The following is a 17974-nucleotide window of genomic DNA, read 5'->3' as shown; positions in this document are numbered from 1 at the left end:
ACATTGCAGGAGATTCCAATGATTCTGAAAGCTTTGGCCTCAACAGCGTGAAGCCGAGCAAGGTGTGAGGCAGGAGCACCAGCCCAGAGGGGGGAACAGTATTCCATTGAGCTGCGGATGAAAGCCTTGTATGTGGTGAGGAGCTCAGGTGTGCCAAGGAAGGACTTCTCACGACGGAGGATGCCCAGTCGGCGACTGGCTTTGGAGGCCAGCTTGGAAATGTGGTTTTCCCAAGAAAGATCATGGCAGATAGTGAGACCCAAAAGCTTGAGCGACAGAACTTCTTGGAGAGGATTGTTGAGAAAGTAGATGGGAGGGTTGTCCAGTCGGTCCTTTCGGAGAGACATTGTAAGAGTGTGAGATTTGTCAGGATTGAAAGACATGTTCCACTTGTTTGACCAGTCTGTGATTTTGTCCAGGTCTGCAGAGAGTGAGGAGGCTGCAGACTGCCGATCTGAGGGATGAGGAATGGAGCGACAGAGAGTAGAGTCGTCAGCAAAGAGATAGAGAGGATTTTCAAGAGAGTCAGAGAGATCATTGATGAAGACCAGAAAAAGCACAGGGCCCAGAACACTACCTTGGGGAACTCCAGCCTGAACAGGAAGAGGAGATGAGAGAAACCCATTCAGGGCCACACGTTGACTACGACCAGAGAGGAAGTCCGCCAGCCATGCGTGGAGATTTCCATGGATACCAAAGGAGGAGAGTTTGGAGAGCAGAGCAGGGTGCCAGACCGTATCGAAGGCACGTGAAATGTCAAGGGAGACAGCTCTAATTTCCTGTTTGGCGTTGAGGACCTCCATCCATTGTTGAGAAAGCAGAAGCAGCATGTCCAGAGTAGAGTGACCAGGTCTGAAACCAAATTGATGATCAGAGATCAAGCCATTGGAGAAGAGGAAAGATTTAATATCTGAAGCAATGATGGATTCCATGACTTTGCTGATAATTGGGAGAAGGCTGATTGGTCTGTAGTTGCTGGGATCTGTTTTTGCACCTTTTTTGTGCAAAGCGGTGATGTTGGCTGATTTCCAAGCAGATGGCAGATGACCTTGAGCAAAAGAGAGGGTGAAGAGAACAGAAAGAGGGAGTGAAAGAGCAGAAGAACATGATTTTAGGACCCGTGGGCTGATGCCATCAGGACCAGTTGCAGAATCAGAGTCGAGGGTTGACAGAAACTTTTCCACCTTGTCAGGAGGAAAGGACACAGAGTCCAGGAGCAGCTGGGTACGACTGGGTACGGTGGGTACAGAGAGGGATGGGTTTGGGACACAAGATTTAGAGGCAAACACAGAGTTGAGGCATTCAGCTTTTTCATGTGCGGAGTCAGCCGTTAAGCCGTTTGAGGTGAGGGAGGGGATGGAGGGGGAACAAACACCAGAAACAGATTTGACCAGACGCCACCAGGATTTGGAAGAGGGAGACAGATAAGAGAGTTCGGTCTTGAGAATGGTGAGATATTGTTTCCTGGCTCTCCTGAGGGTGGACACACACTTGTTTCGGGCTTTGTGAAAGGAAATGAGATTTCCTTCCGTTGGATTTGCTTTCCAGGAGACGAAAGCAAGTTGTTTCCGGGCAACAGCCTCACCACAAGATTCCGTGTACCATGGACGGGAGGAAGGGTATGACAACTGAAGACGAGATGGTGTAAATCTGTGCATGAGAGAGAGCAATTTACTTTGAAAGAATTCCCAGGATGAGTTGATGTCAGAGGCGGTAGAGATGGGAGACCAGTCCAGATGATTGATGGCTGCTTGAAGACCGTGCCAGTTGGCCTGAGTGAAATGCCAGACTCGTCGACGCTGAGGAGGCTCTCTAAGAATGGTCAGAGAGATGTCCACTTTGACAAGGACATGATCAGATGAGCCGATTGGAGCAGAAGAAGAGCAGCAGACATTTTCAGGGAAGTTTGTCATAACCAAATCCAGAAGAGAAGATGCTCCGTTGACTGAGATCCGGGTCGGGAAATTGACAGATTGTGTCAGTCGCAGTGAGTCGCAGAAGTCCTTTGCTGAAGAGCCATGGCTGGTGAGAGAGGTACCCACACCCAGCCAACTGGCATGGTGACAATTGAAATCACCACATATGAGGAAGAGAGAGTTGGGATGGGTAGATAGAAGTTGGTCCATATTATCAGACAGTGAGATGTAGATGGAGTCATCGCTGATTGGTGGACGGTACAACACACATATGAACAAAAGGTGGGAGCGAAGGGGAAGCCGTAGCCAAAGGTATTCCTGGGGGTGAGGTGGAGAGAGGGCAGTGGAGGGCGAGTGAGGAAGAGAGTTTTTTATAAAGATAGCAACCCCACCTCCAGGACGAGGCTCAGGTCTATCATACCGGAGGAGGGAGTAACCTGGGAGAGATACCAAGGCATCAGAGACATCATGAAGGAGGAAAGTTTCTGTTAAGCAGATCACATCTGGTTTGTCAGAAGCAACCTGTATGGAGAGTTCAGTCAAGTTTGAGCGAAGGCCCCGGATGTTTGAGGTCCATACCGTTAATGAAGAGGAAGGGGGAGCATCGGGTCCAGAACAGGGGGGGGAGGGGTAGGGTAAGATGCGGAAGAGGAGGAAGAGGTAGGGAGAGCTGTTGAAGGTGTGTCAGAGATTTCAGAATAGCTTGGAGAAAGGGAAGAATGGGGCGGACAAAAGGTTTGATGGAGATTGGGTGAGGCACAGTGAGGTGTTATTTGAGGAGGGGGAAGAGCAAGGCAGAAGGTTTGGGGAGATGAAGGTGAAAGTTGGAAGAAGGAAGAAGCAGGGAGGCTGCTTTGAGGAGGAGGGGTGAGAGGGGAGTCTAGGAGGGGAGGAGCGAGGGAGAGTCTCGGAGGGGAGGGGTGTGGGAGGAGTTTAGGAGGGAGGGGAGGGAAGGGGCAAGGGGGGAGATTTGAAAGGGATGGGTGATGGGGAGGATTTGGAGGGGAGGGGTGAGATTGGATTTTGAAAAGTGTACGATTCATGGGAAACGAACATTTTTTGCAAAATGAGTTTGAGACCTTCGAGTCAAAAATACGTTTGAGGACACTGGAGGAGGGATGGAGTTCTGGATAGTTTATGGAATGTAGAAAGGAGGACCTGTAAGAGATGGTATTATATATTTTTTTTGGAATGAATAGATTTGGTGAGCAAGACGAAAGCATCCTTTTGTAGGAAAAGAAGAAAAGGGTGTTATAATATATGAGAGAAAATAGTTGTTCAGGGGAGAGATTATACATTTCTAACCGCGTGATCGCGAACGAAGAACGAATGAACAAAAAGAACAACAAATAAATGAATAAGACCTGGGAAGGAAATATTTTTTTTGGGGGGTTTTTTTTTTTTTTTTGTGAGTACAGATATTAAACAAGGAGGTACGGGGTGAACGACTGCTACGAAACAGAGAACGAAAATAATTTCAGCGCATTCGACGAATCGCTGAGAGAAAAACAAACCACAAGGTCGGAGACGGTACGGTAGTCTAAGCCTACGAAGTCTAGGCCGCAGAATACTCGATACCATTAACCGACGATTGTGTATACATGTACGAAAAATTAGCACCGAAAATTTTCCAAAAGATACGCTATAGGTACATACACCGAAAGATAGATACAGTCTCGACAAAAACACAATTGAGAAATATCACTTAGCTTCGAAAGCGTGAGCGCATGGAGCAGCTTCGAAAAGACGTGACCTCGCCGTGATCTCGCGAGATCTCCCCCTTTGTACAAAACTCCTACATCATGTGGAGTGACCCTCAAGGTTACGTGTGAGATGCATTGAGCATGAGTCATGTTCTTGTGGAAAGCTTCCTGTGGAGATGGTTATCTTTGCTCTGCTGAAACTGCCTTTTTGCATATAAACGGAGCACGCAGTAAAACCTATTGAGAAGGGCCTCAGCGTTTTCTGGAGCCTTCCCTTTTCCCGCATATGTGTGAATCCCATATTAAACGGCTTGTATCTTCAGTACGGTGTCTTTAGTGTCTCAATCAGACATCCGACATCGGACTTCGTCCCACGTCATATATGAAAGGCCATCTTCTACTGCAAAGGGCAATTATAACATAAAACAAAAAGATCAATTTGATAGCTTAACCACAAAGACCACGCACGTTGTGTAAAAACAAGATATAAATATCAGCTATTTCTCCCAACAATGTGCAATAGATACATTTCAATAGCACAGCAAATATGGAACTCCAAATCAGACACTGGACATCCAAACATGGAAGGCTTAGACACCTAGACGACTGTGGAGCGATTAGAGTCTAATCATTAGACGTTTGTTATTATTTATGCCAAATTATACTAATATTATTATTGTTGTTAATATTATGAGTGTTAATTAATATACACCTTTGTTGTTGTTGTTGTAATTAATATACACCTTGTTACATGTTATCATTACCCTCACCAGAGGAGAGGGTATTGCATTTGAGTCTGTTTGTTTGTCTGTTTGTTTGTCCACACAGAATAAATATGATTTTCTCTGCAACCGTTGGTCCGATTGACAGGAAATTTTCACCATAGGTGCAACTTCACCTGTAGAATGTTCAGGTGGAGTTGCACCTATGGTCGGATTGGTCGCCATCTTGGAAAAACCGAAAAGTTTTGCACCTCTATCTCTGAAAGCGCTCCACAGAAAAAATTGAGACATGGCTCTTTGTAAAGAACTCTCCATGGGGAATAAAATATGTCAATGATGATGTCATAGGTGCCTCCATTATGACGTCCTAATTAGACAAGTACAAAACTTCATCCGATCAAGATGAAATTTATTGAGCGTCATCTATGGACAAATTGGTGCAGAATTTTTTTTTAATGACGTCATCGGTCACGTGGTTAGGCAGCCATCTTGGAAAAACCGAAAAAAATTGCACCTCTATCTCTCTGAAAACGCTGCATAGAAAGAATTGAGACATGGCTCATTGTATCGAGCTCTCCATGTGGAATAGCATATGTTAATGATGATGTCATAGGTGCCTCCATTATGACATCATAATTTCGTTTAGGCCAAACATATCGTCAAACCTGTCATATATCACAATCGCCATGCTCTACCTTTACGTTTTTCATTCATTGTGAAACACAAACAAACCGATTGTTAAAATGACCATCAAATATCGAAGGCATAGACGTTACGAATCTTCAAACGACACAGTACTTATAGGCCGGCAGGAAGGGTCATGTTATTTACCCAACCCTTGTGGGGTATATAGATTACAGGAGATCTTCGCTCAGTTCTGAAAGTAAAACTTACCTCAGTGATGTCAGGATTCCTCCAAATTTCTTTGTTTAATGTTATAAATGGCATTAGCGACTCTAAAAAGCTAATCATATGTGTTTGTGGTTTATAATATTTTACGAGCTCGGGTACACCGCTGTTAGACTTTCGGTCTTGTTTTTAATTGTTATTATATATACTAGGGCATGCCCGTACGTGGGTGCAATGCCCGTACGTGGGTACGTGGGTACGTGGGTGCGAGTACGGTGACAATCCCCCCCCCCCCCTCTATTTACATGAAATGGTTTGGTCCATGAAATGTTTTGGTCCATTCGCAACGCCAAAGCGAACGGCGAACGGCTTGCGAGTACAGTGACAATCCCCCCCCTCTATTTACATGAAATGGTTTGGTCCATTCGCAACGACCACAGAACCCCCCCCCCCCCCCTCTATTTACATGAAATGGTTTGGTCCATTCGCAACGCCAAAGCGAACGGCGAACGGCTAAATCGCCATAGCTCGGTAACTACTTGTCCGATTAATTTCAAACCTTGAAAAGGCACATCCTCGGGTCCCCAGCAATATACCTGGCAAGTTTCAAGTATATCGGACCGGTAGTTGTCGAGAAACAGCGGTCACAGACAAACATACACACATACACACATACACACAGAGATTAATGGAATTATAGATAGATATATATATATATATATATATATATATATATATATATATATATACAGTATATATATATATATATATATATATATATATATATATATATATATATATATATATATATATATATATATATATATATATACAGACTTGGCATTTAATATGGAATTTTTTTTTTTCTTGACTTGGGTTTACTTTCTTAACTCAGTATATCAATCTGGTGAGTTTCTTTTACACTTTGGTGATTTATTTGTTAAAAGAACCATGTCACTGATTGTCTGTCACAGTAAGAAGTCAACAACAGGGTTATATCACAGGTGGCATGGCAAAATGTACGGACAGGTGCATTTGATGATTGGCTTCACAGTCGGGTATACAAGGGTTGTTGCGTTCTGTATTAGTGGAAAACAACTGCTGCACATCTCCAAAAGTTATTGCAGCTTCCTCTGGAGATGGTCCGTCAACTCGACAATGCCGTTTGTCATGGAGTGGTGGCTTTACGAAATTACGGCATGAAACAGCGTGCTATTGCTCGGCAGTATGGCATCACTCAAGGTCAGGTGTCAAAGATCCTGAAACGAAATGCTCAGAGGGGTGTCCCTACTCCAATACCGAGGCCAGGATGTCCCCGCAGAACCACAAGGAGGGATGATCGCCAGCTGCACTGGTTAGTCCACAATGGCCGTACCAAGTCAGCTAATCGGCTTAGGGCTGAGTGGCAGCAACTGACAAATGTGCCTGTATCCAGAAGGCTAGTGAACCAACGACTGGTTCAAGCAGGCCAGCATGCCAGGCGTCCCCTGAGAAAGCCACGCCTGACCAGACAACACCGCCAGCGCCGATTGCAGTGGGCCAGAGAGCACCGTCAATGGCAGCCAGGACTCTGGAATCACGTGATCTTCAGTGACGAGTCTAGATTTCTGGTCTATCGTCAAGATGGCCTCGTCCGAATATGCAGACAAGTGCATGAAGCCTACAACAAAGATTGTATAGTGCCAAGAGTCCAAGCTGGAGGTGGTGGGGTGACCGTTTGGGCTGCTTTTCATGCAGGGGGCAAAACTGACCTGGTTGTTCTGAATGGAAACCTGAACCAGTTCAAGTACAGGTCCATTCTGGAAGAAACATTGCTTCCATTTTCTCGTGCAGCCTTTCGAGGAAACTTTGTCTTCCAAGATAACAATGCACGGCCTCATCGTGCTTGCATGATCCAACACTTTCTTGCTGACCATGGTGTAGAGCATATGGAGTGGCCTGCCATGTCCCCGGATATGAATCCGATAGAGAACTTGTGGGCAGAATTAACGCGTCAAATCGACCACTTGGACCAGCAGCCGACCTCTGTGCGTGAATTGCAGCAGACTATTGTCACTGCATGGCAAGCGATTCCTGTCCAAACCTTGGCAAATCTCGTGGACAGCATGCCTCAACGTGTACGTGCTCTCCTGAATGCTCGTGGGGGTTACACGAAGTACTGAACTGTAATTTTACTGTCCGTAATCCCAGTTGTCATTTAACTTTTGTTTTTGTTAAAAAAAAATTGGGCTAATGTGCAAAATAAAGAGATACTTCTGGAAAACGTACAGAAGTTTAACACAGTACTGTCCATGAATTGAGTTCGATATCAGTTTACATCACTTTCAAGGATCAATTTATTTGTTTCGAAATGTCAAATGTGGTTTTTGTTTCTTTTAAAGGTCACATTAACAAAATCTAGAATAATTTCAACATAATTCCAATGAACTTTTGGTTCTAAGACATCTTGAAAAGTAAGTTCACCCCCACAAAAAAAATATTCCATATTAAATGCCAAGTCTGTATATATATATATTTAAAATGGTACGAGCTGCTTCCTTTCTTCACGTTCAGCATTTAAAAGGATATACAGAATGAACAATGCTGGAAAGGCAATGGCAAACCACTGAGAATAAACCTTGCCAAGAAACTGCTTTGGAGGCATTCAACTCTTGAAAAGTGTATGGTACATCAAAATCAAGGAATAATGTGAGTATGTCAATAAAGTACATTATATTAGAAACATGTTTTTTATCTGTATTGTATGTATTCTTCGAATGCGTGTAGGTTTATACAGTACGTATGATTGGAATGTGAGTACTTCTATAAAATACAGGGTCTGGCTGGGAGGTGTGACGATTTTCAGAAAACTCGTACACAGTTATTTTTAGTCGAATTTCAATTTTTATATTTTTTGAAGACTACATATATAATGCCATGTAATACAATGTAACAAAGACATTTTAAAAATGCAATTCATGTTTGAATTGGGTATAACAATGCAAGTGGGGGGTCTAGCGCATGTGTGATGGCTGTTGGTTACTCGTTGTTAGGCGCCATTTCAGTAGCCATTGAGCTGTGGACGATTGAACATCGCGTCTTTGTTGTTGAGACGTTTATTCAAACGGGTAGTTCGGTGGTGCTTACACAGCGCAGATTTCGTACTCACTTCAATGTTGGTCGACGTGGCGCCATTCCGTCTCGAAACATAATATTGAAGTGGGTAAAAAACTTCAGGACAACTGGATCTGTGAGGCCGGGAGCAGCTCGGGGAGGTGATCGAACCGTTAGGACCCCGGAAAACATCGAAAGGGTTCGACAAGCTGTGGAGGCCAGCCCTCGTCGGTCAGCGGTACGGCACGCTCGCGCTCTACGGATGTCACAGATCAGTTCGTCGAATTTTGCACTTGGACCTTCATTATCACGCGTACAAAATCATGGTGGTTCAAGAACTGCAGCAGAATGATTTCGTACGGCGGTTGACGTTCACAGAAAGAATGCTGGAACTGCTGAGGGATGCTGCTGTGCTGAGAAATGCTGGAACTTTTCCGTGCGTCTGCAAGAATGCTTGGACAAGAACGGCCGCCATTTAGATGATGTCATTTTTCAAACATGAATTACATTTTTAAAATGTCTTTGTTACAGTGTATTACATGGCATTATATATGTAGTCTTTAAAAAAAATAAAAATTGAAATTCGACTAAAAATAACTGTGTACGAGTTTTCTGAAAATCGTCACACCTCCCTGACGGACCCTGTACATATGATTGGAATGTGAATCAATACAGTAATACCAAAAAGGTCTGTTTGTGTGCCGTATGAACATAAATCTACGTCATCAATAAACCACATAAATACAACAGCTCATAAACACCACACAACATGTCCTGGTGAGGGTCTGCAATCTCCGATTGCTCTTTCTAGTTTATTTTGAAATTGGAATGCCATGCCATGGAAGGACGTATTAAACTGCTCTATACACCTTAACATGGCACGCATTTAGAAACATGGGAATTCTTCTAGGTTCTTTGTATTTAATTAGCTAAATCAACTCGGGAGATCATAGCGATCATTTCGGTATCACATTCCAAATCAAAAGGCTCCAATAGAACTTCACAAAAAACATGCCTCACACACACGCACACACAAATAACTCATCTACTTATAGTAGATAAAATACCAGCAAAAGTATCCGTCCCCAGTGACTGGAAAATTTCAAGTTAATCTATCAATTTAAATTATTACACGGACTTTACAAAGGTTAATTTTGTTGCACTCTTCGTTTCACTCAGAGGCAAAGCTCAGAACTACTTACACTGCCCACTGATAAATGGTGGTGCAACATCATGCAGTGGAGGTTCAATTTGTCTAAAAAGAGGGTCAAATATATCTATTTTAAATTGTGTTTCTCCATGAAGATCTGTATTAAATCTACTTTAATCAATTATGGACAGATTTTAATTCACCAAAGGACAGACAGTGTGACAGATCTGTACAGTGAGCAAATGACAGACAGTGTGGCAGATCTGTACAGTGAGCAAAGGACAGACAGTTTGACAGATGTGTACAGTCAGCAAAGGACAGACAGTGTGACAGCTCTGCACAGTAAGCCAATGACAGTGTGCCAGCTCTGTACAGTGAGCAAATTACAGTGTGACAGATCTGTACAGTGAGCAAAGGACAGACAGTTTGACAGATGTGTACAGTCAGCAAAGGACAGAGTGTGACAGATCTGTACAGTGAGCAAATGACAGACAGTGTGACAGATCTGCACAGTCAGCAAAGGACAGACAGTGTGACAGATCTGTATAGTCAGCAAAGGACAGACAGTGTGACAGATCTGTACAGTGAGCAAATGCCTGACAGTTTGACAGATGTGTACAGTCAGCAAAGGACAGACAGTGTGACAGATCTGTACAGTGATCAAATGGCAGACAGTGTGGCAGATCTGTACAGTGAGCAAAGGACAGTGTGACAGATTTGTACAGCGAGAAAAGGACAGACAGTGTGACAAATATGTACAGTGAGCAAAGGAGAGACAGTGTGACAGATGTGTGCAGCGAGCAAAGGACAGAAAGTGTGACAGATGTGTACAGTGAGCAAAAGACAGACAGTATGACAGATCTGTAGAGCGAGGAAAGGACAGACAGTGTTACAGATGTGAACAGTGAGCAAAGGACAAACAGTTTGACAGATGTATACAGTGAGAAAAGGACAGACCGTTTGACAGATGTATACAGTGAGCAAAGGACAGACAATGTGACAGAAGTGTACAGTGAGCAAAGGGCAGACAGTTTGACAGCTGTGTGAATGAATGAATGAATGAATGTGTACAGTGAGCAAAGGACAGACAGTGTGACAGATGTGTACAGTGAGCAAAGGACAGACAGTTTGACAGATGTATACAGTGAGCAAAGGACAGACAGTTTGACAGATGTATACAGTGAGCAAAGGACATACAGTTTGACAGATGTATGCAGTGAGCAAAGGACAGACAGTTTGACAGATGTATACAGTGAGCAAAGGACATACAGTTTGACAGATGTATACAGTGAGCAAAGGACAGACAGTTTGAGAGATGTATACAGTGAGCAAAGGACATACAGTTTGACAGATGTATGCAGTGAGCAAAGGACAGACAGTTTGACAGATGCATACAGTGAGCAAAGGACAGACAGTTTGACAGATGTGTACAGTGAGCAAAGGACAGACAGTTTGACAGAAGTGTACAGTGAGCAAAGGACAGACCGTTCGACAGAAGTGCACAGTGAGCAAAGGACAGACAGTGTGACAGATCTGTACAGTGAGCAAAGGACAGACAGTTTGACAGGTGTACAGTGAGCAAAGGACCCAGTGAGCAACGGACAGTGTGACAGATGTGTTTCAGCGAGCAAAGGACAGTGTGACAGATCTGTACAATGAGCAAAGGACAGTGTGACAGATGTGTTACAACGAGCAAAGGACAGACAGTGTGGCAGATGTGTTACAGTGAACAAAGGACAGACAGTGTGGCAGATCTGTACAGTGAGCAAAGGACAGACAGTGTGGCAGATCTGTACAGTGCGCAAAGGACAGACAGTTTGACAGATGTGTACAGTCAGCAAAGGACAGACAGTGTGACAGCTCTGTACAGTGAGCCAATGACAGTGTGTCAGCTCTGTACAGTGAGCAAATGACAGTGTGACAGATCTGTACAGTGAGCAAAGGACAGTGTGACAGATGTGTTACAGCGAGCAAAGGACAGACAGTGTGGCAGATCTGTACAGTGAACAAAGGACAAACAGTGTGACAGGTCTGTACAGTGAGCAAAGGACAGACAGTGTGACAGATCTGCACAGTGAGCAAATGACAGTGTGACAGATCTGTACAGTGAGCAAAGGACAGACAGTTTGACAAATGTGCACAGTGAGCAAAGGACAGACAGTTTGACAGATGTGTACAGTGAGCAAAGGACAGACAGTGTTACAGATGTGTACAGTGAGCAAAGGACAGACAGTGTGGCAGATGTGTACAGTGAGCCAAGGACAAACAGTTTGACAGATGTATACAGTGAGCAAAGGACAGACAGTTTGACAGATGTATACAGTGAGCAAAGGACAGACAGTTTGACAGATGTACAGTCATGTGAAAAAGTAAGTACACCCCATGTAAAGTTTTGACTTTTTCAACATGTTTCAACATACAGCTAATTGATCTTCATTTCAACAATATTGATAGATAAAGGTGATATAATATAACAAATATCATGAAATATTGACATTTTGTAGTACATTGTATAATTTAAATAAACATAAATGCAAATTTCGCATGTAGAAAAAGTAAGTACACCCTTGGCTCTAATAGGTGGTATTGCCCCCTTCGGCAGAAACAACCTCAAGAAGGCGTTTCTTATAACTGTCGACCAGTCTCTGACATCGACTGGGAGAAATTTTTGCCCACTCCTCCATGCAGAATTATTTCAGCTGTGCGATGTTTGAGGGGTTTCTTGCATGCACAGCTCGTTTCAAATCCCCCCACAACATCTCGATGGGATTAAGATCCGGGCTTTGACTTGGCCATTCCAGAACCCTCCATTTCTTTCTTTTCAGCCATTCCTTGGTGGATTTACTGGTATGTTTAGGGTCATTGTCATGTTGCAAGGTCCACCTTCGATTGAGCTTCAACTTTCCGACAGATGGCCTCACATTATCCTCAAGCACCCTCTCGTACAATGAAGAATTCACAGTGGATTCTATGATGGTGAGCTGCCCAAGCCCTGATGCAGCAAAGCTGCCCCAAACCATCATATTTCCACCACCATGCTTTACAGTTGGTAACAGGTTCTTGTGGTCAAATGCTGTCTTTGGTTTTCGCCAAACATGTCTTCTGGTACTGTGGCAAAATAGCTCTACCTTTGACTCATCTGTCCAGAGCACATTGTTCCAAAAATGCTGGTCTTTGCCTAGGTGTTCATTGGCAAACTTTAGTCTTGCCCTGATGTTCTTTCTGGACAGCAGAGGTTTCCTCCTGGCACACCTCCCATGTAGATCAAATTTGTGCAGCCTCTTTCTAATGGTAGACTCGTGCACTTTGACATCAACAGTGGCAAGAGCTACCTGTTGGTCCCGTGATGACATTCTGGGGTTCTTAGAGACTTCTTTCAGCATCTTGCGGTCTGCTCTCGGGCTGAACTTGCTGGGGCGGCCTGGCCTGAACAAGTTGGCAGTTGTTTGGAATCTTCTCCACTTGTAGATGACCTTCCGGACAGTCGAATGATTGACTTCAAATTGTTTGGAAATTTTAAAATCCCTTCCCAGACTCGTAGGCATCTATAACCTTCTTTCTGAAGGCCTCAGAGAGCTCTTTTGATCTAGGCATGGCGACGCCGCACACTTCAACAACAAAGAGCAAACCAAACTAAATGTCTGAGGTTTAAATAAGACAGGTTCCTCCAAGATCCTCTCTAACGATGTTCTAATCATTTGCACCTGAGCTGGTGCACCTGCTTCTAATTTTAGGTATTTGAAGTAGTGATAAATGTAGGGGTGTACTTACTTTTTCCACATGTGAAATTTGCATTTATGTTTATTTAAATTATACAATGGACTACAAAATGGAAATGTTTCATGATATTTGTTGTATTATATCACCTTTATCTATCAATATTGTTGAAATGAAGATCAAATAGCTGTATGTTGAAACATGTTGAACAAGGTTCAGACATACATGGCATCAGACATACATGGCGGCGGCCATCTTGGATTGTGACATGGGTTGCACCCACACATCAAATTGGAATGCGGTCCTTCGCTTACGCACGGACGCCCGCACGCATGCACGCAAACACGCACGCACACACGGACGGACAGACGGACGGACACACGGACGGAGGGGAAAACCATAGTCCCCCTTTCGCTCCGCTGTGCGACGGGGGACAAAAAGTCAAAACTTTACATGGGGTGTACTTACTTTTTCACGAGACTGTATACAGTGAGCAAAGGACAGACAGTGTGACAGAAGTGTACAGTGAGCAAAGGACAGACAGTTTGACAGATGTGCACAGTGAGCAAAGGACAGACAGTGTGACAGATCTGTACAGTGAGCAAAGGAGAGACAGTGTGACAGATTTGTACAGTGAGCAAAGGACAGTGTGACAGATGTGTTACAGCAAGCAAAGGACAGTGTGACAGATGTGTTACAGCGAGCAAAGGACAGACAGTTTGACAGCTGTGTACAGTCAGCAAAGGACAGACAATGTGACAGATCTGTACAGTGAGCAAAGGACTGACAGCTTGACAGATGTGTACAGTAAGCAAAGGACAGACAGTGTGACAGAAGTGTACAGTGAGCAAAGGACAGACAGTGTGACAGATGTGTACAGTGAGAAAAGGACAGACAGTGTGACAGATGTGTACTGTTACGGATTCGTCACTTCCGTTGTGGTGGTTTGCATCCACTGTAAATATTTCTGATTCCATGTACTATTATTGTTTTCAAAAGGTTTATTGTCCATGAACTGTTTTCAAAAGGTAAAAAAGTTAATGTTAAAAGAAACAGGAAACCGGATCGGGACCGGACGACGAAGAGGAAGAAGAAAAAGAAAGAGGGCGGAGCGAGTGAGTCGGACAAGAAAGCCAAGTTGCTCCGAGTTCGGAACCGAACGTTGTCGAACGGGAGTCGCTAGCGAACTTTCGGGATTCCCGGGAAAGGGATTCCTGCGAAAGAGTTGTCATCGCTGTGACCGATCAACCTGCGTGTCAGGATTTTGGCGGTGGATTCCGAGGAGAATTATCGCCGGGCCGTTACGTCTCTAGAACAGGTCGTCGGCCATTTTGACTCGCGCGCTTCGAGCAAGGTTTCTTTGCTTCGTCAGCCGTTTTCACCGCTTTCAGACGTATCTGGGGTGTGTGTGTGCACCGTGGCTTTTGAAGATTACTTTGCGGTTCGCCGACGGTGAGCCGTGAAAGTCCATACCTGAGGGTGTGATTTCCCAGTCGCCTTGAGGGCGCCTTTGTGCAGCTTTGGGCGGTGTGACTGTACTTGCCATCCGCACGGGATTCTGGTCTCGATTGGACATCATTCTGGCGATCGCTGGAGCGAATCAACTTTTGGCTTGAAGCCGGGAATAAGAGACATTGGGGATGTTCTGGTTTCACTCACTTGGAGCACAGTGAGTTATATATTACAAAACTGATGGTACCAACATAGGACATATTGATTGTACTTTTGATTACTATTATTGTTGTACTGTTATTCTTGTGTGATCTTAATACAATATTTGTTTGTGAGTAACAATTGGGGTGGCTTCTCCATTGATCTTTGACATACAGAATAACACATTTTTCTGCCGTGACTCCTCTCGGGGCATGGAGGTACACCGTGGCCAGGGGGTCGGGGAGGAGCACGTAACAGTACAGTGAGCAAAGGACAGACAGTTTGACAGATGTGTACAGTGAACAAAGGACAGACAGTGTGACAGATTTGTACAGTGAGCAAATGAAAGAAAGTGTGGCAGATCTGTACAGTGAGCAAAGGAGAGACAGTGTGACAGATTTGTACAGTGCGCAAAGGACAGTGTGACAGATATGTTACAGCGAGCAAAGGACAGTGTGACAGATGTGTTACAGCGAGCAAAGGACAGACAGTGTGACAGATCTGTAATGTGAGCAAAGGCCAGTGTGACAGATATGTAATGTGAGCAAAGGACAGACAGTTTGACAGATGTGTACAGTGAGCAAAGGACAGACAGTTTGAGAGATGTGTACAGTGAGCAAAGGACAGACAGTGTGACAGATCTGTACAGTGAGCAAAGGACAGACAGTGTGGCAGATCTGCACAGTGAGCAAAGGACAGACAGTGTGACAGATTTGTACAGTCAGCAAAGGACTGACAGCTTGACAGATCTGTACAGTGAGCAAAGGACAGACAGTGTGACAGAAGTGTACAGTGAGCAAAGGACATACAGTTTGACAGATGTGTACAGTGAGCAAAGGACAGACCGTGTGACAGATGTGTACAGTGAGCAAAGGACAGACAGTTTGACAGATGTGTACAGTGAGCAACGGACAGACAGTGTGACAGATCTATACAGTGAGCAAAGGACAGACAGTGTGACAGATCTATACAGTGAGCAAAGGACAGACAGTTTGACAGATGTGTACAGTGAGCAAAGGATATACAGTGTGACAGCTGTGTACAGTGAGCAAAGGGCATACAGTTTGACAGATGTATACAGTGAGCAAAGGACAGACAGTTTGACAGATGTGTGCAGTGAGAAAAGGACAGACAGTGTTACAGATGTGTACAGTGAGCAAAGGACAGACAGTTTGACAGATGTATACAGTGAGCAAAGGACAGACAGTGTTACAGATCTGTAGAGCGAGGAAAGGACAGACAGTTTGACAGATGTATACAGTGAGCAAAGGACAGACAGTGTGACAGATCTATACAGTGAGCAAAGGATATACAGTGTGACAGCTGTGTACAGTGAGCAAAGGGCATACAGTTTGACAGATGTATACAGTGAGCAAAGGACAGACAGTTTGACAGATGTGTGCAGTGAGAAAAGGACAGACAGTGTTACAGATGTGTACAGTGAGCAAAGGACAGACAGTTTGACAGATGTATACAGTGAGCAAAGGACAGACAGTGTTACAGATCTGTAGAGCGAGGAAAGGACAGACAGTTTGACAGATGTATACAGTGAGCAAAGGACAGACAGTGTTACAGATCTGTAGAGCGAGGAAAGGACAGACAGTTTGACAGATGTATACAGTGAGCAAAGGACAGTGTTACAGATGTGTTACAGCGAGCAAAGGACAGTGTGACAGATGTGTTACAACGAGCAAAGGACAGGCAGTGTGACAGATCTACACAGTGAGCAAAGGACAGTGTGTACAGTGAGGGATCTGAGCATTTAGCGAAGAACAGAATGATAGATCCATCGTGAGTGGAAGAGTGGACACTAGACAGTATGTTGGATTTGTACATCAAGTGTATTGTATTGGAGTTTACAGTAATTTGTGCACGAAGCGAATAAGATTAAGAGTATGACTGAGTTGAACATTGATAATGACTAATGTATAATTACATGTAATATATCTATTTTATTTATTTACCGTAGTCCGATAAGTTTGCATCAACAGTGTGTAATTATTACAGTAATAGAGTGACAGGCCCAAACCCTAAAAAAACACACAAACGAGAATACGACGTTTAAAGACGAGAAAACGGGACAATCAAATGTGAGAATGAGATGAGGTCGACGATGAGATTCATATTTAAATGAAAGATTCAGCTTTCAGACTCAGTTCATGTCAATTTCAAGAACAAAACTGAGAGAATCTTACACAAATCTTAGCTTCACAACCATACCCGAGAACGTATATGTATATTATGCACAATATTTTTGTTAAAAGTTATTGAAGATGCATCATACGACGAGCGATATTACTCCACATACCACACGTGATTCGCCAACATATACACCGCCCAGTCGCTTAGTACACCGCCCGTTTCGTACATCGCCCAGTCGCTTAGTACACCGCCCTTTCGATTCCCAACTTCACCTGTTGTTTATTTTTGTTAAACGTTACTGAAGGTACATCGTATTACGAGCGATATTACTCCACATACCACACGTGAATAGCCAACCTGTTCACCGTCCAGTCACTTAATACACCGCCCAATCGCTTCCCAACTTCATTTGTTTTTATTTTTGTTCTCAAATAAAAGCTTGTTATCATAAAACATATTAAGCATATTATCATATGTGCATATTTTTCTCTTGGGGAAATTGATAATTATAGAAACGAAAACTTTACGAAAGCATAATTTGCTATTATAATTCAAATAATTATTTTCGTATCTATATAAATGTACCCTTGATGAAAAATAAACTTTGGTAAATTTCAAGGTGATAGCCGCCCGCGGAACTACGTAACTTCCGGTTAGTGCACCCTCGCGACAACAGTCACGTGATTAAATACGTTGAAAACAAACCAGTCCACAGTGCCCGGATGTAGCCCCACTTCCGGTAGTCACGCCCTCACCTATTGGGAAAAAGTAGGGTGTTTTAGCCCAGCCCAGTATTTCGCCAAATGCCTCCGAATGCTGAGAATCAGCAAATAAAAGGGTGTGTTCAGTTACCAAGCAGCTAGCTAGCGCTTGCCAAGTTACCAAGCAGCTAGCTAGCTAGCGCTTGCCAAGTTACCAAGCAGCTAGCTAGCTAGCGCTTGCCAAGTTACCAAGCAGCTAGCTAGCGCTTGCCAAGTTACCAAGCAGCTAGCTAGCGCTTGCCAAGTTACCAAGCAGCTAGCTAGCGCT

At 43.9% G+C, this 17974-nt stretch overlaps 1 protein-coding gene across 5 annotated transcripts in view; it reads right to left on the bottom strand.

The window, feature by feature from the left end:
* LOC137434481 (protein unc-45 homolog B) overlaps positions 1-17375 on the bottom strand; it is a 72625-nt gene extending 55250 nt beyond the window's left edge. The window contains exon 1 of one of the 5 annotated variants that reach the window (XM_068127531.2): positions 17285-17375. The gene's annotated coding sequence lies outside the window, so the exon portion shown is untranslated. The other 4 variants (XM_068127530.2, XM_068127533.2, XM_078785602.1 and 1 more) reach the window with 4 other exon arrangements.
* Between the last annotated feature and the right edge of the window lie 599 nt (positions 17376-17974).

Source organism: Myxine glutinosa, chromosome 10 (assembly GCF_964187855.1).
Source record: "Myxine glutinosa chromosome 10, kmMyxGlut1.1, whole genome shotgun sequence".
In the NCBI taxonomy this organism is placed as follows: domain Eukaryota; kingdom Metazoa; phylum Chordata; class Myxini; order Myxiniformes; family Myxinidae; genus Myxine; species Myxine glutinosa.
This window is presented reverse-complemented; position numbering and strand designations above follow the sequence as displayed.